This window comes from Lissotriton vulgaris, chromosome 11 (assembly GCF_964263255.1).
Source record: "Lissotriton vulgaris chromosome 11, aLisVul1.2, whole genome shotgun sequence".
NCBI lineage: Eukaryota > Metazoa > Chordata > Amphibia > Caudata > Salamandridae > Lissotriton > Lissotriton vulgaris.
The window spans coordinates 482882357-482899172 of NC_141699.1; the positions used below are offsets into that span (position 1 = coordinate 482882357).

The window sequence follows — 16816 nt, forward strand, 5'->3', positions numbered from 1 at the left end:
GTTTCTGCCGTTTAACTCTGTGACTTGATGAGGATTACGTAACGAGAAGTGAACATTTACTTAACTGAACCAAATGGTGTTAATGCAAAATCTCATGACGCTGCAAGCAGGATTCGAACCTACGCGGGGAGACCCCATTGGATTTCAAGTCTAACGCCTTAACCACTCGGCCATCGCAGCTGCGTGAGTTTGATGTCACAGTTGTCGTATACGAGCCATGCACTACTCACGTCAGGCCGAGACATAAAAAATAAAGTAACAGAAGGACGGGGCACGTACCAGCAGTGCCCTGTTGTCCTCACTTATTTTGCATGCTTTCATACAATTAATAAAAATAGCAATACGCATCACTCAAAGTGAGAGACAGGGCACCGATGAGCGGTAATCAATCACTGCACATTTCTAGCCTCGTTTCCCTATATTACGGCGGTGGCAACGGGCCCTTAAGTGTACTCAGAAAGAGTCCAAAAGCTTAAACAAGACACGCTTCATAAGAAAAAGTACTCTTTTCATGACTTGTCTAGATCAGGCAGGACAGGTCCAGACTACGAACCCTTCCGAGCCACCTGCTCTCTAAAACACTTCCTGGGTGTGGAAATTGTCTCAATGTTTACATCTAGTTTGAGTTTTTGCAGTTTAACTCTGTGACTTGATGAGGATTGCGTAATGAGAAGTGAACATTTACTTAACTAAACCAAATGGTGTTCATGCAAAATCTAACGCCGCTGCAAGCAGGATTCGAACCTACGCGGGGAAACCCCATTGGATTTCAAGTCCAACGCCTTGACCACTCGGCCATCGCAGCTGCGTCAGTATGTTGTCACTGTTGTCGTATACGAGCCATGCGCTACTCATGTCAGGTCGAGACCTAAAAAATAAAGTAACGGAAGGACGGGGCACATACCAGCAGTGCCCTGTTGTCCTCACTTATTTCGCATACTTTCATACAATTAAAAAAAATAGCAATATGCATCACTCAAAATGAGTGACAGGGCACAGATGAGCGGTAATCAATCACTGCACATTTCTACCCTCGTTTCCATATATTACGGCGGTGGCAACGGGCCCTTAAGTGTACTCAGAAAGAGTCCAAGAGCCTAAACAAGACACGCTTCATAAAAAAAATTAATCATTTCGTAACTTGTCTAGATCAGGCAGGATAGGTCCAGACTACAAACCCTTCCGAGCCACCTGCTCTCTAAAACACTTCCTAGGTGTGGAAATTGTTTCAATGTTTACATCTAGTTTGAGTTTTTGCCATTTAACTCTGTGACTTGATGAGGATTGCGTAACGAGAAGTGAACATTTCCTTAACTAAACCAAATGGTGTTCATGCAAAATCACACTACGCTGCAAGCAAGATTCAAACCTGTGCAGGGAAACCCCATTGGATTTCGAGTCCAACACCTTAACCACTCGGCCATCGCAGCTGCGTGAGTATGATGTCACTGTTGTCGTATACGAGCCATGCTCCGCTCATGTCAGGCGGAGACCAAAAAAATAAAGTAACGGAACGACGGGGCACGTACCAGCAGTGCCCTGTTGTCCTCACTTATTTTACATGCTTTCATACAATTAATAAAAATAGCAACATGCATCACTCAAAGTGAGTGAAAGGGCACAGATGAGTGGTAATCAATCACTGCATGTTTCTACCCACTTTTCCCTATATTAAGGCAGTGGTAACGGGCCCTTAAGTGTACTAAGAAAGAGTCCAAAAGCCTAAACAAGACATGCATCATAAAAAAAAGTACTCTTTTCATGACTTGTCTAGATCAGGCAGGACAGGTCCAGACTACAAACCCTTCCGAGCCACCAGCTCTCTAAAACACTTCCTGGGTGTGGAAATTGTCTCAATGTTTACATCTAGTTTGAGTTTTTGCCGTTTAACTCTGTGACTTGATGAGGATTGCGTAATAAGAAGTGAACATTTACTTAACTAAACCAAATGGTGTTCATGCAAAATCTCATGAGCTGCAAGCAGGATTCGAACCTACGCGGGGAAACCCCATTGGATTTCAAGTCCAACACCTTGACCACTTGGCCATCGCAGCTGCACGAGTATGATGTCACTGTTGTCGAATACGAGCCATGCGCTACTCATGTCTGGCCGAGACCTAAAAAATAAAGTAACGGAAGGACGGGGCACGTACCAGCAGTGCCCTGTTGTCCTCACTTATTTCACATACTTTCATACAATTAATAAAAATAGCAATACGCATCACTCAAAGTGAGTGACAGGGCACAGATGAGCGGTAATCAATCACTGCACATTTCTACCCTCGTTTCCCTATATTACGGCGGTGGCAACGGGCCCTTAATTGTACTCAGAAAGAGTCCAAAAGCCTAAACAAGACACGCTTCATAAAAAAAATTACTCTTTTCGTAACTTGTCTAGATCAGGCAGGATAGGTCCAGACTACAAACCCTTCCGAGCCACCTGCTCTCTAAAACACTTCCTAGGTGTGGAAATAGTTTCAATGTTTACATCTAGTTTGAGTTTTTGCCATTTAACTCTGTGACTTGATGAGGATTGCGAACGAGAAGTGAACATTTCCTTAACTAAACCAAATGGTGTTCATGCAAAATCACACTACGCTGCAAGCAGGATTCGAACCTGCGCAGGTAAACCCCATTGGTTTTCGAGTCCAACGCCTTAACCACTCGGCCATCGCAGCTTCATGAGTATGATGTCACTGTTGTCGTATACGAGCCATACTCTGCTCATGTCAGGCTGAGACCAAAAAAATAAAGTAAGAGAAGGACGGGGCACGTACCAGCAGTGCCCTGTTGTCCTCACTTATTTTGCATGCTTTCATACAATTAATAAAAATAGCAACATGCATCACTCAAAGTGAGTGACAGGGCACAGATGAGTGGTAATCAATCACTGCGCATTTCTACCCTCTTTTCTCTATATTACAGCGGTGGTAACGGGCCCTTAAGTGTACTAAGAAAGAGTCCAAAAGCCTAAACAAGACACGCTTCATAAAAAAAATAATTACTCTTTTCGTGACTTGTCTAGATCATGCAGGACAGGTCCAGACTACGAACCCTTCCGAGGCACCTGCTCTCTAAAACACTTCCTGGGTGTGGAAATTGTCTCAATGTTTACATCTAGTTTGAGTTTTTGCCGTTTAACTCTGTGACTTGAAGAGGATTGCGTAACAAGAAGTGAACATTTACTTAACTAAACCAAATGGTGTTCATGCAAAATCTCATGGCACTGCAAGCAGGATTCGAACCAACGCGGGGAAACCCCATTGGATTTCAAGTCCAACGCCTTAACCACTCGGCCATCGCAGCTGCGTGAGTATGATGTCACTGTTGTCGTATACGAGCCATGCACTACTCACGTCAGGCCGAGACCTAAAAAATAAAGTAACAGAAGGACGGGGCACGTACCAGCAGTGCCCTGTTGTCCTCACTTATTTCGCATACTTTCATACAATTAATAAAAACAGCAATACGCATCACTCAAAGTGAGTGACAGGGCACCGATGAGCGGTAATCAATCACTGCACATTTCTATCCTCGTTTCCCTATATTACGTCGGTGGCAACGGGCCCTTAATTGTACTCAGAAAGAGTCCAAAAGCCTAAACAAGACACGCTTCATAAAAAAAATTACTCTTTTCGTAACTTGTCTAGATCAGGCAGGATAGGTCCAGACTACAAACCCTTCCGAGCCACCTGCTCTCTAAAACACTTCCTTGGTGTGGAAATTGTCTCAATGTTTACATCTAGTTTGAGTTTTTGCCGTTTAACTCTTTGACTTGATGAGGATTGCGTAACGAGAAGTGAACATTTCCTTAACTAAACCAAATGGTGTTCATGCAAAATCACACTACACTGCAAGCAGGATTCGAACCTGCGCAGGGAAACCCCATTGGTTTTCGAGTCCAACGCCTTAACCACTCGGCCATCGCAGCTTCATGAGTATGATGTCACTGTTGTCGTATACGAGCCATACTCTGCTCATGTCAGGCTGAGACCAAAAAAATAAAGTAAGAGAAAGACGGGGCACGTACCAGCAGTGCCCTGTTGTCCTCACTTATTTTGCATGCTTTCATACAATTAATAAAAATAGCAACATGCATCACTCAAAGTGAGTTAAAGGGCACAGATGAGTGGTAATCAATCACTGCGCATTTCTACCCTCTTTTCTCTATATTACGGCGGTGGTAACGGGCCCTTAAGTGTACTAAGAAAGAGTCCAAAAGCCTAAACAAGACACTCTTCATAAAAAAAATAATTACTCTTTTCGTGACTTGTCTAGATCATGCAGAACAGGTCCAGACTACGAACCCTTCCGAGGCAACTGCTCTCTAAAACACTTCCTGGGTGTGGAAATTGTCTCAATGTTTACATCTAGTTTGAGTTTTTGCCGTTTAACTCTGTGACTTGATGAGGATTGCGTAACAAGAAGTGAACATTTACTTAACTAAACCAAATGGTGTTCATGCAAAATCTCATGCCGCTGCAAGCAGGATTCGAACCTAATCGGGGAAACCCCATTGGATTTCAAGTCCAACGCCTTAACCACTCGGCCATCGCAGCTGCGTGAGTATGATGTCACTGTTGTCATATACGAGCCATGCGCTACTCATGTCAGGCCGAGACTTAAAAAATAAAGTAACAGAAGGACGGGGCACGTACCAGCAGTGCCCTGTTGTCCTCACTTATTTTGCATGCTTTCATACAATTAATAAAAATAGCAATACGCATCACTCAAAGTGAGTGACAGGGCACCGATGAGCGGCAATCAATCACTGCACATTTCTATCCTCGTTTCCCTATATTACGGCGGTGGCAACGGGCCCTTAAGTGTACTCAGAAAGAGTCCAAAAGCGTAAACAAGACACGCTTCATAAAAAAAAAGTACTCTTTTCATGACTTGTCTAGATCAGGCAGGACAGGTCCAGACTACGAACCCTTCCGAGCCACCTGCTCTCTAAAACACTTCCTGAGTGTGGAAATTGTCTCAATGTTTACATCTAGTTTGAGTTTTTTCCATTTAACTCTGTGACTTGATGAGGATTGTGTAACGAGAAGTGAACATTTACTTAACTAAACCAAATGGTGTTCATGCAAAATCACACTACGCTGCAACCAGGATTCGAACCTGCGCAGGGAAACCCCCTTGGATTTTGAGTCCAACGCCTTAACCACTCAGCCATCGCAGCTGCATGAGAATGATGTCACTGTTGTCGTATACGAGCCATACGCTGCTCACGTCAGGCCGAGACCTAAAAATTAAAGTAAGGGCAGGACAGGGCACTTACCAGCAGTGCCCTGTATCCCCCACTTATTTTGAATGCTTTCATACAATTAATAAAAATAGCAACAAGCATCACTCAAAGTGAGCGACAGGGCACATATGAGCGGTAATCAATCACTGCGCATTTCTACCCTCTTTTCCCTATATTACGGTGGTGGTAACGGGCCCTTAAGTGTACTAAGAAAGAGTCCAAAAGCCTAAACAAGACACGCTTCATAAAAAAAATATTTACTCTTTTCGTGACTTGTCTAGATCATGCAGGACAGGTCCAGACTACGAACCCTTCCGAGGCACCTGCTCTCTAAAACACTTCCTGGGTGTGGAAATTGTCTCAATGTTTACATCTAGTTTGAGTTTTTGCCGTTTAACTCTGTGACTTGATGAGGATTGCGTAACAAGAAGTGAACATTTACTTAACTAAACCAAATAGTGTTCATGCAAAATCTCATGACGCTGCAAGCAGGATTCGAACCTACGCGGGTAAACCCCATTGGATTTCAAGTCCAACGCCTTAACCACTCGGCCATCGCAGCTGCGTGAGTATGATGTCACAGTTGTCGTATACGAGCCATGCACTACTCACGTCAGGCCGAGACATAAAAAATAAAGTAACAGAAAGACGGGGCACGTACCAGCAGTGCCCTGTTGTCCTCACTTATTTTGCATGCTTTCATACAATTAATAAAAATAGCAATACGCATCACTCAAAGTGAGTGACAGGGCACCGATGAGCGGTAATCAATCACTGCACATTTCTATCCTCGTTTCCCTATATTACGGCGGTGGCAACGGGCCCTTAAGTGTACTCAGAAAGAGTCCAAAAGCTTAAACAAGACACGCTTCATAAAAAAAAGTACTCTTTTCATGACTTGTCTAGATCAGGCAGGACAGGTCCAGACTACGAACCCTTCCGAGCCACCTGCTCTCTAAAACACTTCCTGAGTGTGGAAATTGTCTCAATGTTTACATCTAGTTTGAGTTTTTGCAGTTTAACTCTGTGACTTGATGAGGATTGCGTAATGAGAAGTGAACATTTACTTTACTAAACCAAATGGTGTTCATGCAAAATCTCATGCCGCTGCAAGCAGGATTTGAACCTACGCGGTGAAACCCCATTGGATTTCAAGTCCAACACCTTAACCACTCGGCCATCGCAGCTGCATGAGTATGATGTCACTGTTGTCGTATACGAGCCATGCGCTACTCATGTCAGGTCGAGACCTAAAAAATAAAGTAACGGAAGGACGGGGCACGTACCAGCAGTGCCCTGTTGTCCTCACTTATTTTGCATGCTTTCATACAATTAATAAAAATAGCAATATGCATCACTCAAAATGAGTGACAGGGCACAGATGAGCGGTAATCAATCACTGCACATTTCTACCCTCGTTTCCATATATTACGGCGGTGGCAACGGGCCCTTAAGTGTACTCAGAAAGAGTCCAAAAGCCTAAACAAGACACGCTTCATAAAAAAAAAAATTACTCATTTCGTAACTTGTCTAGATCAGGCAGGATAGGTCCAGACTACAAACCCTTCTGAGCCACCTGCTCTCTAAAACACTTCCTAGGTGTGGAAATTGTTTCAATGTTTACATCTAGTTTGAGTTTTTACCATATAACTCTGTGACTTGATGAGGATTGCGTAACGAGAAGTGAACATTTCCTTAACTAAACCAAATGGTGTTCATGCAAAATCACACTACGCTGCAAGCAGGATTCGAACCTGCGCAGGGAAACCCCATTGGATTTCGAGTCCAACGCCTTAACCGCTCGGCCATCGCAGCTGCATGATTATGATGTCACTGTTGTCGTATACGAGCCATGCTCTGCTCATGTCAGGCGGAGACCAAAAAAATAAAGTAACGGAAGGACGGGGCACGTACCAGCAGTGCCCTGTTGTCCTCACTTATTTCGCATGCTTTCATACAATTGATAAAAATAGCAACATGCATCACTCAAAGTGAGTGAAAGGGCACAGATGAGTGGTAATCAATCACTGCATGTTTCTACCCACTTTTCCCTATATTACGGCAGTGGTAACAGGCCCTTAAGTGTACTAAGAAAGAGTCCAAAAGCCTAAACAAGACATGCATCATAAAAAAAAGTACTCTTTTCATGACTTGTCTAGATCAGGCAGGACAGGTCCAGACTACAAACCCTTCCGAGCCACCAGCTCTCTAAAACACTTCCTGGGTGTGGAAATTGTCTCAATGTTTACATCTAGTTTGAGTTTTTTCCATTTAACCCTGTGACTTGATGAGGATTGCGAACGAGAAGTGAACATTTCCTTAACTAAACCAAATGGTGTTCATGCAAAATCACACTACGCTGCAAGCAGGATTCAAACCTGCGCGGGGAAACCCCATTGGATTTCGAGTCCAACGCCTTAACCACTCGGCCATCGCAGCTGCATGAGTATGATGTCACTGTTGTCGTATACGAGCCATACTCTGCTCATGTCAGGCCGAGACCAAAAAATAAAGTAACAGAAGGACGGGGCACGTACCAGCAGTGCCCTGTTGTCCTCACTTATTTTGCATGCTTTCATACAATTAATAAAAATAGCAACATGCATCACTCAAAGTGAGTGAAAGGGCACAGATGAGTGGTAATCAATCATTGCGCATTTCTACCCTCTTTTCCCTATATTACGGCGGTGGTAACGGGCCCTTAAGTATATTCAGAAAGAGTCCAAAAGCTTAAACAAGACACGCTTCATAAAAAAAAGTACTCTTTTCATGACTTGTCTAGATCAGGCAGGACAGGTCCAGACTACGAACCCTTCCGAGCCACCTGCTCTCTAAAACACTTCCTGGGTGTGGAAATTGTCTCAATGTTTACATCTAGTTTGAGTTTTTGCAGTTTAACTCAGTGACTTGATGAGGATTGCGTAATGAGAAGTGAACATTTACTTAACTTAACCAAATGGTGTTCATGCAAAATCTCATGCCGCTGCAAGCAGGATTCGAACCTACATGGGGAAACGCCATTGGATTTCAAGTCCAGCGCCTTAAGCACTCGGCCATCGCAGCTGCGTGAGTATGAAGTCACTGTTGTCGTATACGAGCCATGCGCTACTCATGTCAGGTCGAGACCTAAAAAATAAAGTAACGGAAGGACGGGGCACATACCAGCAGTGCCCTGTTGTCCTCACTTATTTCGCATACTTTCATACAATTAATAAAAATAGCAATATGCATCACTCAAAATGAGTGACAGGGCACAGATGAGCGGTAATCAATCACTGCACATTTCTACCCTCGTTTCCATATATTACGGCGGTGGCAACGGGCCCTTAAGTGTACTCAGAAAGAGTCCAAAAGCTTAAACAAGACACGCTTCATAAAAAAAAGTACTCTTTTCATGACTTGTCTAGATCAGGCAGGACAGGTCCAGACTACGAACCCTTCCGAGCCACCTGCTCTCTAAAACACTTCCTGGGTGTGGAAATTGTCTCAATGTTTACATCTAGTTTGAGTTTTTGCAGTTTAACTCTGTGACTTGATGAGGATTGCGTAATGAGAAGTGAACATTTACTTAACTTAACCAAATGGTGTTCATGCCGCTGCAAGCAGGATTCGAACCTACGCGGGGAAACCCCATTGGATTTCAAGTCCAACGCCTTAACCACTCGGCCATCGCAGCTGCGTGAGTATGATGTCACTGTTGTCGTATACGAGCCATGCGCTACTCATGTCAGGTCGAGACCTAAAAAATAAAGTAACGGAAGGACGGGGCACATACCAGCAGTGCCCTGTTGTCCTCACTTATTTCGCATACTTTCATACAATTAATAAAAATAGCAATATGCATCACTCAAAATGAGTGACAGGGCACAGATGAGCGGTAATCAATCACTGCACATTTCTACCCTCGTTTCCATATATTACTGCGGTGGCAACGGGCCCTTCAGTGTACTCAGAAAGAGTCCAAAAGCCTAAACAAGACACGCTTCATAAAAAAAATTACTCATTTCGTAACTTGTCTAGATCAGGCAGGATAGGTCCAGACTACAAACCCTTCCGAGCCACCTGCTCTCTAAAACACTTCCTAGGTGTGGAAATTGTTTCAATGTTTACATCTAGTTTGAGTTTTTGCCGTTTAACTCTGTGACTTGATGAGGATTGCGTAACAAGAAGTAAACATTTACTTAACTAAACCAAATGGTGTTCATGCAAAATCTCATGACGCTGCAAGCAGGATTCAAACCTACGCAGAGAAACCCCATTGGATTTCAAGTCCAACGCCTTAACCACGCGGCCATCGCAGCTGCGTGAGTATGATGTCACAGTTGTCGTATACGAGCCATGCACTACTCACGTCAGGCCGAGACATAAAAAATAAAGTAACAGAAGGACGGGGCACGTGCCAGCCGTGCCCTGTTGTCCTCACTTATTTTGCATGCTTTCACACAATTAATAAAAATAGCAACATGCATCACTCAAAGTGAGTGACAGGGCACCGATGAGCGGTAATCAATCACTGCACATTTCTATCCTCGTTTCCCTATATTACGGCGGTGGCAAAGGGCCCTTAAGTGTACTCAGAAAGAGTCCAAAAGCTTAAACAAGACACGCTTCATAAAAAAAAGTACTCTTTTCATGACTTGTCTAGATCAGGCAGGACAGGTCCAGACTACGAACCCTTCTGAGCCACCTGCTCTCTAAAACACTTCCTGGGTGTGGAAATTGTCTCAATGTTTACATCTAGTTTGAGCTTTTGCAGTTTAACTCTGTGACTTGATGAGGATTGCGTAATGAGAAGTGAACATTTACTTAACTTAACCAAATGGTGTTCATGCAAAATCTTATGCCACTGCAAGCAGGATTCGAACCTACGCGGGGAAACCCCATTGGATTTTAAGCCCAACACCTTAACCACTCGGCCATCGCAGCTGCGTGAGTATGATGTCACAGTTGTCGTATACGAGCCATGCACTACTCACGTCAGGCCGAGACATAAAAAATAAAGTAACAGAAGGACGGGGCACGTACCAGCAGTGCCCTGTTGTCCTCACTTATTTTGCATGCTTTCATACAATTAATAAAAATAGCAATACACATCACTCAAAGTGAGTGACAGGGCACCGATGAGCGGTAATCAATCACTGCACATTTCTATCCTCGTTTCCCTATATTACGGCGGTGGCAACGGGCCCTTAAGTGTACTCAGAAAGAGTCCAAAAGCTTAAACAAGACACGCTTCATAAAAAAAAATTACTCATTTCGTAACTTGTCTAGATCAGGCAGGATAGGTCCAGACTACAAACCCTTCCGAGCCACCTGCTCTCTAAAACACTTCCTAGGTGTGGAAATTGTTTCAATGTTTACATTTAGTTTGAGTTTTTGCCATTTAACTCTGTGACTTGATGAGGATTGCGTAACGAGAAGTGAACATTTCCTTAACTAAACCAAATGGTGTTCATGCAAAATCACACTACGCTGCAAGCAGGATTCGAACCTGCGCAGGGAAACCCCATTGAATTTCGAGTCCAACGCCTTAACCACTCGGCCATGGCAGCTGCATGAGTATGATGTCACTGTTGTCGTATACGAGCCATGCTCTGCTCATGTCAGGCCGAGACCTAAAAATTAAAGTAATGGCAGGACAGGGCACGTACCAGCAGTGCCCTGTATCCCCCACTTATTTTGAATGCTTTCATACAATTTATAAAAATAGCAACAAGCATCACTCAAAGTGAGTGACAGGGCACAGATGAGCGGTAATCAATCACTGCGCATTTCTACCCTCTTTTCCCTATATTACGGTGGTGGTAACGGGCCCTTAAGTGTACTAAGAAAGAGTCCAAAAGCCTAAACAAGACACGCTTCATAAAAAAAATAATTACTCTTTTCGTGACTTGTCTAGATCATGCAGAACAGGTCCAGACTACGAACCCTTCCGAGGCACCTGCTCCCTAAAACACTTCCTGGGTGTGGAAATTGTCTCAATGTTTATATCTAGTTAGAGTTTTTGCCGTTTAACTCTGTGACTTGATGAGGATTGCGTAACAAGAAGTGAACATTTACTTAACAAAACAAAATGGTGTTCATGCAAAATCTCATGACGCTGCAAGCAGTATTCGAACCTACGCGGGGAAACCCTATTGGATTTCAAGTCCAACGCCTTAACCACTCGGCCATCGCAGCTGCGTGAGTATGATGTCACAGTTGTCGTATACGAGCCATGCACTACTCACGTCAGGCCGAGACATAAAAAATAAAGTAACAGAAGGACGGGGCACGTACCAGCAGTGCCCTGTTGTCCTCACTTATTTTGCATGCTTTCATACAATTAATAAAAATAGCAATATGCATCACTCAAAGTGAGTGACAGGGCACCGATGAGCGGTAATCAATCACTGCACATTTCTATCCTCGTTTCCCTATATTACGGCGGTGGCAACGGGCCCTTAAGTGTACTCAGAAAGAGTCCAAAAGCTTAAACAAGACACGCTTCATAAAAAAAAGTACTCTTTTCATGACTTGTCTAGATCAGGCAGGACAGGTCCAGACTATGAACCCTTCCGAGCCACCTGCTCTCTAAAACACTTCCTGGGTGTGGAAATTGTCTCAATGTTTACATCTAGTTTGAGTTTTTGCAGTTTAACTCAGTGACTTGATGAGGATTGCGTAATGAGAAGTGAACATTTACTTAACATATCCAAATGGTGTTCATGCAAAATCTCATGCCGCTGCAAGCAGGATTCGAACCTACATGGGGAAACCCCATTGGATTTCAAGTCCAACGCCTTAACCACTCAGCCATCGCAGCTGCATGAGTATGATGTCACAGTTGTCGTATACGAGCCATGCACTACTCACGTCAGGCCGAGACATAAAAAATAAAGTAACAGAAGGACGGGGCACGTACCAGCAGTGCCCTGTTGTCCTCACTTATTTTGCATGCTTTCATACAATTAATAAAAATAGCAATATGCATCACTCAAAGTGAGTGACAGGGCACTGATGAGCGGTAATCAATCACTGCACATTTCTATCCTCGTTTCCCTATATTACGGCGGTGGCAACGGGCCCTTAAGTGTACTCAGAAAGAGTCCAAAAGCTTAAACAAGACACGCTTCATAAAAAAAAGTACTCTTTTCATGACTTGTCTAGATCAGGCAGGACAGGTCCAGACTACGAACCCTTCCGAGCCACCTGCTCTCTAAAACACTTCCTGAGTGTGGAAATTGTCTCAATGTTTACATCTAGTTTGAGTTTTTGCAGTTTAACTCTGTGACTTGATGAGGATTGTGTAATGAGAAGTGAACATTTACTTAACTAAACCAAATGGTGTTCATGCAAAATCTCATGCCGCTGCAAGCAGGATTCGAACCTATGCGGGGAAACCCCATTGGATTTCAAGTCCAACGCCTTAACCACTCAGCCATCGCAGCTGCATGAGTATGATGTCACTGTTGTCGTATACGAGCCATGCGCTACTCATGTCAGGTCGAGACCTAAAAAATAAAGTAACGGAAGGACGGGGCACATACCAGCAGTGCCCTGTTGTCCTCACTTATTTCGCATACTTTCATACAATTAATAAAAATAGCAATTTGCATCACTCAAAATGAGTGACAGGGCACAGATGAGCGGTAATCAATCACTGCACATTTCTACCCTCGTTTCCATATATTACGGCGGTGGCAACGGGCCCTTAAGTGTACTCAGAAAGAGTCCAAAAGCCTAAACAAGACACACTTCATAAAAAAAATTACTCATTTCGTAACTTGTCTAGATCAGCTAGGATAGGTGCAGACTACAAACCCTTCCGAGCCACCTGCTCTCTAAAACACTTCCTAGGTGTGGAAATTTTTTCAATGTTTACATCTAGTTTGAGTTTTTGCCATATAAATCTGTGACTTGATGAGGATTGCGTAACGAGAAGTGAACATTTGCTTAACTAAACCAAATGGTGTTCATGCAAAATCACACTACGCTGCAAGCAGGATTCGAACCCGCGCAGGGAAACCCCATTGGATTTCGAGTGCAACGCCTTAACCACTCGGCCATCGCAGCTGCATGAGTTTGATGTCACTGTTGTCGTATACGAGCCATGCTCTGCTCATGTCAGGCGGAGACCAAAAAAATAAAGTAACGGAAGGACGGGGCACGTACCAGCAGTGCCCTGTTGTCCTCACTTATTTTGCATGCTTTCATACAATTAATAAAAATAGCAACATGCATCACTCAAAGCGAGTGAAAGGGCACGGATGAGTGGTAATCAATCATTGCGCATTTCTACCCTCTTTTCCCTATATTACGGCGGTGGTAACGGGCCCTTAAGTGTACTAAGACAGAGTCCAAAAGCCTAAACAAGACACGCTTCATAAAAAAAAGTACTCTTTTCATGACTTGTCTAGATCAGGCAGGACAGGTCCAGACTACGAACCCTTCCGAGCCACCTGCTCTCTAAAACACTTCCTGGGTGTGGAAATTGTCTCAATGTTTACATCTAGTTTGAGTTTTTGCAGTTTAACTCTGTGACTTGATGAGGATTGCGTAATGAGAAGTGAACATTTACTTAACATATCCAAATGGTGTTCATGCAAAATCTCATGCCGCTGCAAGCAGGATTCGAACCTACATGGGGAAACCCCATTGGATTTCAAGTCCAACGCCTTAACTACTCGGCCATCGCAGCTGTGTGAGTATGATGTCACAGTTGTCGTATACGAGCCATGCACTACTCACGTCAGGCCGAGACATAAAAAATAAAGTAACAGAAGGACGGGGCACGTACCAGCAGTGCCCTGTTGTCCTCACTTATTTTGCATGCTTTCATACAATTAATAAAAATAGCAATACGCATCACTCAAAGTGAGTGACAGGGCACCGATGAGCGGTAATCAATCACTGCACATTTCTATCCTCGTTTCCCTATATTACGGCGGTGGCAACGGGCCCTTAAGTGTACTCAGAAAGAGTCCAAAAGCTTAAACAAGACACGCTTCATAAAAAAAAATTACTCATTTCGTAACTTGTCTAGATCAGGCAGGATAGGTCCAGACTACAAACCCTTCCGAGCCACCTGCTCTCTAAAACACTTCCTAGGTGTGGAAATTGTTTCAATGTTTACATCTAGTTTGAGTTTTTGCCATTTAACTCTGTGACTTGATGAGGATTGCGTAACGAGAAGTGAACATTTCCTTAACTAAACCAAATGGTGTTCATGCAAAATCACACTACGCTGCAAGCAGGATTCGAACCTGCGCAGGGAAACCCCATTGGATTTCGAGTCCAACGCCTTAACCACTCGGCCATGGCAGCTGCATGAGTATGATGTCACTGTTAGCGTATACGAGCCATGCTCTGCTCATGTCAGGCCGAGACCAAAAAAATAAAGTAACGGAAGGACGGGGCACGTACCAGCAGTGCCCTGTTGTCCTCACTTATTTTGCATGCTTTCATAGAATTAATAAAAATAGCAACATGCATCACTCAAAGTGAGTGACAGGGCACCGATGAGCGGTAATCAATCACTGCACATTTCTATCCTCGTTTCCCTATATTACGGCGGTGGCAAAGGGCCCTTAAGTGTACTCAGAAAGAGTCCAAAAGCTTAAACAAGACACGCTTCATAAAAAAAAGTACTCTTTTCATGACTTGTCTAGATCAGGCAGGACAGGTCCAGACTACGAACCCTTCCGAGACACCTGCTCTCTAAAACACTTCCTGGGTGTGGAAATTGTCTCAATGTTTACATCTAGTTTGAGTTTTTGCAGTTTAACTCTGTGACTTGATGAGGATTGCGTAATGAGAAGTGAACATTTACTTAACTTAACCAAATGGTGTTCATGCAAAATCTCAAGCCGCTGCAAGCAGGATTCGAACCTACGCGGGGAAACCCCATTGGATTTCAAGTCCAACGCCTTAACCACTCGGCCATCGCAGCTGCGTGAGTATGATGTCACTGTTGTCGTATACGAGCCATGCCCTACTCATGTCAGGTCGAGACCTAAAAAATAAAGTAACGGAAGGACGGGGCACATACCAGCAGTGCCCTGTTGTCCTCACTTATTTCGCATACTTTCATACAATTAATAAAAATAGCAATATGCATCACTCAAAATGAGTGACAGAGCACAGATGAGCGGTAATCAATCACTGCACATTTCTACCCACGTTTCCATATATTACGGCGGTGGCAACGGGCCCTTAAGTGTACTCAGAAAGAGTCCAAAAGCCTAAACAAGACACGCTTCATAAAAAAAATTACTCATTTCGTAACTTGTCTAGATCAGGCAGGATAGGTCCAGACTACAAACCCTTCCGAGCCACCTGCTCTCTAAAACACTTCCTAGGTGTGGAAATTGTTTCAATGTTTACATCTAGTTTGAGTTTTTGCCGTTTAACTCTGTGACTTGATGAGGATTGCGTAACAAGAAGTAAACATTTACTTAACTAAACCAAATGGTGTTCATGCAAAATCTCATGACGCTGCAAGCAGGATTCAAACCTACGCGGAGAAACCCCATTGGATTTCAAGTCCAACGCCTTAACCACTCGGCCATCGCAGCTGCGTGAGTATGATGTCACAGTTGTCGTATACGAGCCATGCACTACTCACGTCAGGCCAAGACATAAAAAACTAAAGTAACAGAAGGACGGGGCACGTACCAGCCGTGCCCTGTTGTCCTCACTTATTTTGCATGCTTTCATACAATTAATAAAAATAACAACATGCATCACTCAAAGTGAGTGACAGGGCACCGATGAGCGGTAATCAATCACTGCACATTTCTATCCTCGTTTCCCTATATTACGGCGGTGGCAAAGGGCCCTTAAGTGTACTCAGAAAGAGTCCAAAAGCTTAAACAAGACACGCTTCATAAAAAAAAGTACTCTTTTCATGACTTGTCTAGATCAGGCAGGACAGGTCCAGACTACAAACCCTTCCGAGCCACCTGCTCTCTAAAACACTTCCTGGGTGTGGAAATTGTCTCAATGTTTACATCTAGTTTGAGTTTTTGCAGTTTAACTCTGTGACTTGATGAGGATTGCGTAATGAGAAGTGAACATTTACTTAACTTATCCAAATGGTGTTCATGCAAAATCTCATGCCGCTGCAAGCAGGATTCGAACCTACACGGGGAAACCCCATTGGATTTCAAGTCCAACGCCTTAACCACTCGGCCATCGCAGCTGTGTGAGTATGATGTCACAGTTGTCGTATACGAGCCATGCACTACTCACGTCAGGCCGAGACATAAAAAATAAAGTAACAGAAGGACGGGGCACGTACCAGCAGTGCCCTGTTGTCCTCACTTATTTTGCATGCTTTCATACAATTAATAAAAATAGCAATACGCATCACTCAAAGTGAGTGACAGGGCACCGATGAGCGGTAATCAATCACTGCACATTTCTATCCTCGTTTCCCTATATTACGGCGGTGGCAACGGGCCCTTAAGTGTACTCAGAAAGAGTCCAAAAGCTTAAACAAGACACGCTTCATAAAAAAAAATTACTCATTTCGTAACTTGTCTAGATCAGGCAGGATAGGTCCAGACTACAAACCCTTCCGAG

At 43.8% G+C, this 16816-nt stretch overlaps 20 non-coding genes across 20 annotated transcripts; all 20 read right to left on the reverse strand.

Moving 5' to 3' along the window:
• Positions 1-98: 98 nt before the first annotated feature.
• TRNAS-UGA (transfer RNA serine (anticodon UGA)) lies at positions 99-180 on the reverse strand. Its single transcript has one exon. It is a non-coding gene; the product is annotated as a tRNA-Ser (tRNA).
• A 543-nt stretch (positions 181-723) lies between these two features.
• TRNAS-UGA (transfer RNA serine (anticodon UGA)) lies at positions 724-805 on the reverse strand. Its single transcript has one exon. It is a non-coding gene; the product is annotated as a tRNA-Ser (tRNA).
• Positions 806-1348: 543 nt separating this feature from the next.
• Positions 1349-1430, reverse strand: TRNAS-CGA (transfer RNA serine (anticodon CGA)). The gene has a single exon. It is a non-coding gene; the product is annotated as a tRNA-Ser (tRNA).
• Positions 1431-1972: 542 nt separating this feature from the next.
• Positions 1973-2054, reverse strand: TRNAS-UGA (transfer RNA serine (anticodon UGA)). Its single transcript has one exon. It is a non-coding gene; the product is annotated as a tRNA-Ser (tRNA).
• Positions 2055-2596: 542 nt separating this feature from the next.
• Positions 2597-2678, reverse strand: TRNAS-CGA (transfer RNA serine (anticodon CGA)). Its single transcript has one exon. It is a non-coding gene; the product is annotated as a tRNA-Ser (tRNA).
• Positions 2679-3224: 546 nt separating this feature from the next.
• TRNAS-UGA (transfer RNA serine (anticodon UGA)) lies at positions 3225-3306 on the reverse strand. The gene has a single exon. It is a non-coding gene; the product is annotated as a tRNA-Ser (tRNA).
• A 543-nt stretch (positions 3307-3849) lies between these two features.
• TRNAS-CGA (transfer RNA serine (anticodon CGA)) lies at positions 3850-3931 on the reverse strand. The gene has a single exon. It is a non-coding gene; the product is annotated as a tRNA-Ser (tRNA).
• Positions 3932-5103: 1172 nt separating this feature from the next.
• TRNAL-CAA (transfer RNA leucine (anticodon CAA)) lies at positions 5104-5185 on the reverse strand. Its single transcript has one exon. It is a non-coding gene; the product is annotated as a tRNA-Leu (tRNA).
• A 546-nt stretch (positions 5186-5731) lies between these two features.
• On the reverse strand, positions 5732-5813 carry TRNAS-UGA (transfer RNA serine (anticodon UGA)). The gene has a single exon. It is a non-coding gene; the product is annotated as a tRNA-Ser (tRNA).
• A 1171-nt stretch (positions 5814-6984) lies between these two features.
• On the reverse strand, positions 6985-7066 carry TRNAS-CGA (transfer RNA serine (anticodon CGA)). Its single transcript has one exon. It is a non-coding gene; the product is annotated as a tRNA-Ser (tRNA).
• Positions 7067-7608: 542 nt separating this feature from the next.
• TRNAS-CGA (transfer RNA serine (anticodon CGA)) lies at positions 7609-7690 on the reverse strand. Its single transcript has one exon. It is a non-coding gene; the product is annotated as a tRNA-Ser (tRNA).
• Positions 7691-8845: 1155 nt separating this feature from the next.
• Positions 8846-8927, reverse strand: TRNAS-UGA (transfer RNA serine (anticodon UGA)). The gene has a single exon. It is a non-coding gene; the product is annotated as a tRNA-Ser (tRNA).
• A 1168-nt stretch (positions 8928-10095) lies between these two features.
• Positions 10096-10177, reverse strand: TRNAL-UAA (transfer RNA leucine (anticodon UAA)). The gene has a single exon. It is a non-coding gene; the product is annotated as a tRNA-Leu (tRNA).
• Positions 10178-10721: 544 nt separating this feature from the next.
• TRNAS-CGA (transfer RNA serine (anticodon CGA)) lies at positions 10722-10803 on the reverse strand. The gene has a single exon. It is a non-coding gene; the product is annotated as a tRNA-Ser (tRNA).
• A 1171-nt stretch (positions 10804-11974) lies between these two features.
• TRNAS-UGA (transfer RNA serine (anticodon UGA)) lies at positions 11975-12056 on the reverse strand. Its single transcript has one exon. It is a non-coding gene; the product is annotated as a tRNA-Ser (tRNA).
• Positions 12057-12599: 543 nt separating this feature from the next.
• On the reverse strand, positions 12600-12681 carry TRNAS-UGA (transfer RNA serine (anticodon UGA)). The gene has a single exon. It is a non-coding gene; the product is annotated as a tRNA-Ser (tRNA).
• Positions 12682-13224: 543 nt separating this feature from the next.
• TRNAS-CGA (transfer RNA serine (anticodon CGA)) lies at positions 13225-13306 on the reverse strand. The gene has a single exon. It is a non-coding gene; the product is annotated as a tRNA-Ser (tRNA).
• Positions 13307-14475: 1169 nt separating this feature from the next.
• On the reverse strand, positions 14476-14557 carry TRNAS-CGA (transfer RNA serine (anticodon CGA)). The gene has a single exon. It is a non-coding gene; the product is annotated as a tRNA-Ser (tRNA).
• Positions 14558-15100: 543 nt separating this feature from the next.
• TRNAS-UGA (transfer RNA serine (anticodon UGA)) lies at positions 15101-15182 on the reverse strand. The gene has a single exon. It is a non-coding gene; the product is annotated as a tRNA-Ser (tRNA).
• Positions 15183-16351: 1169 nt separating this feature from the next.
• Positions 16352-16433, reverse strand: TRNAS-UGA (transfer RNA serine (anticodon UGA)). The gene has a single exon. It is a non-coding gene; the product is annotated as a tRNA-Ser (tRNA).
• Positions 16434-16816: the final 383 nt, after the last annotated feature.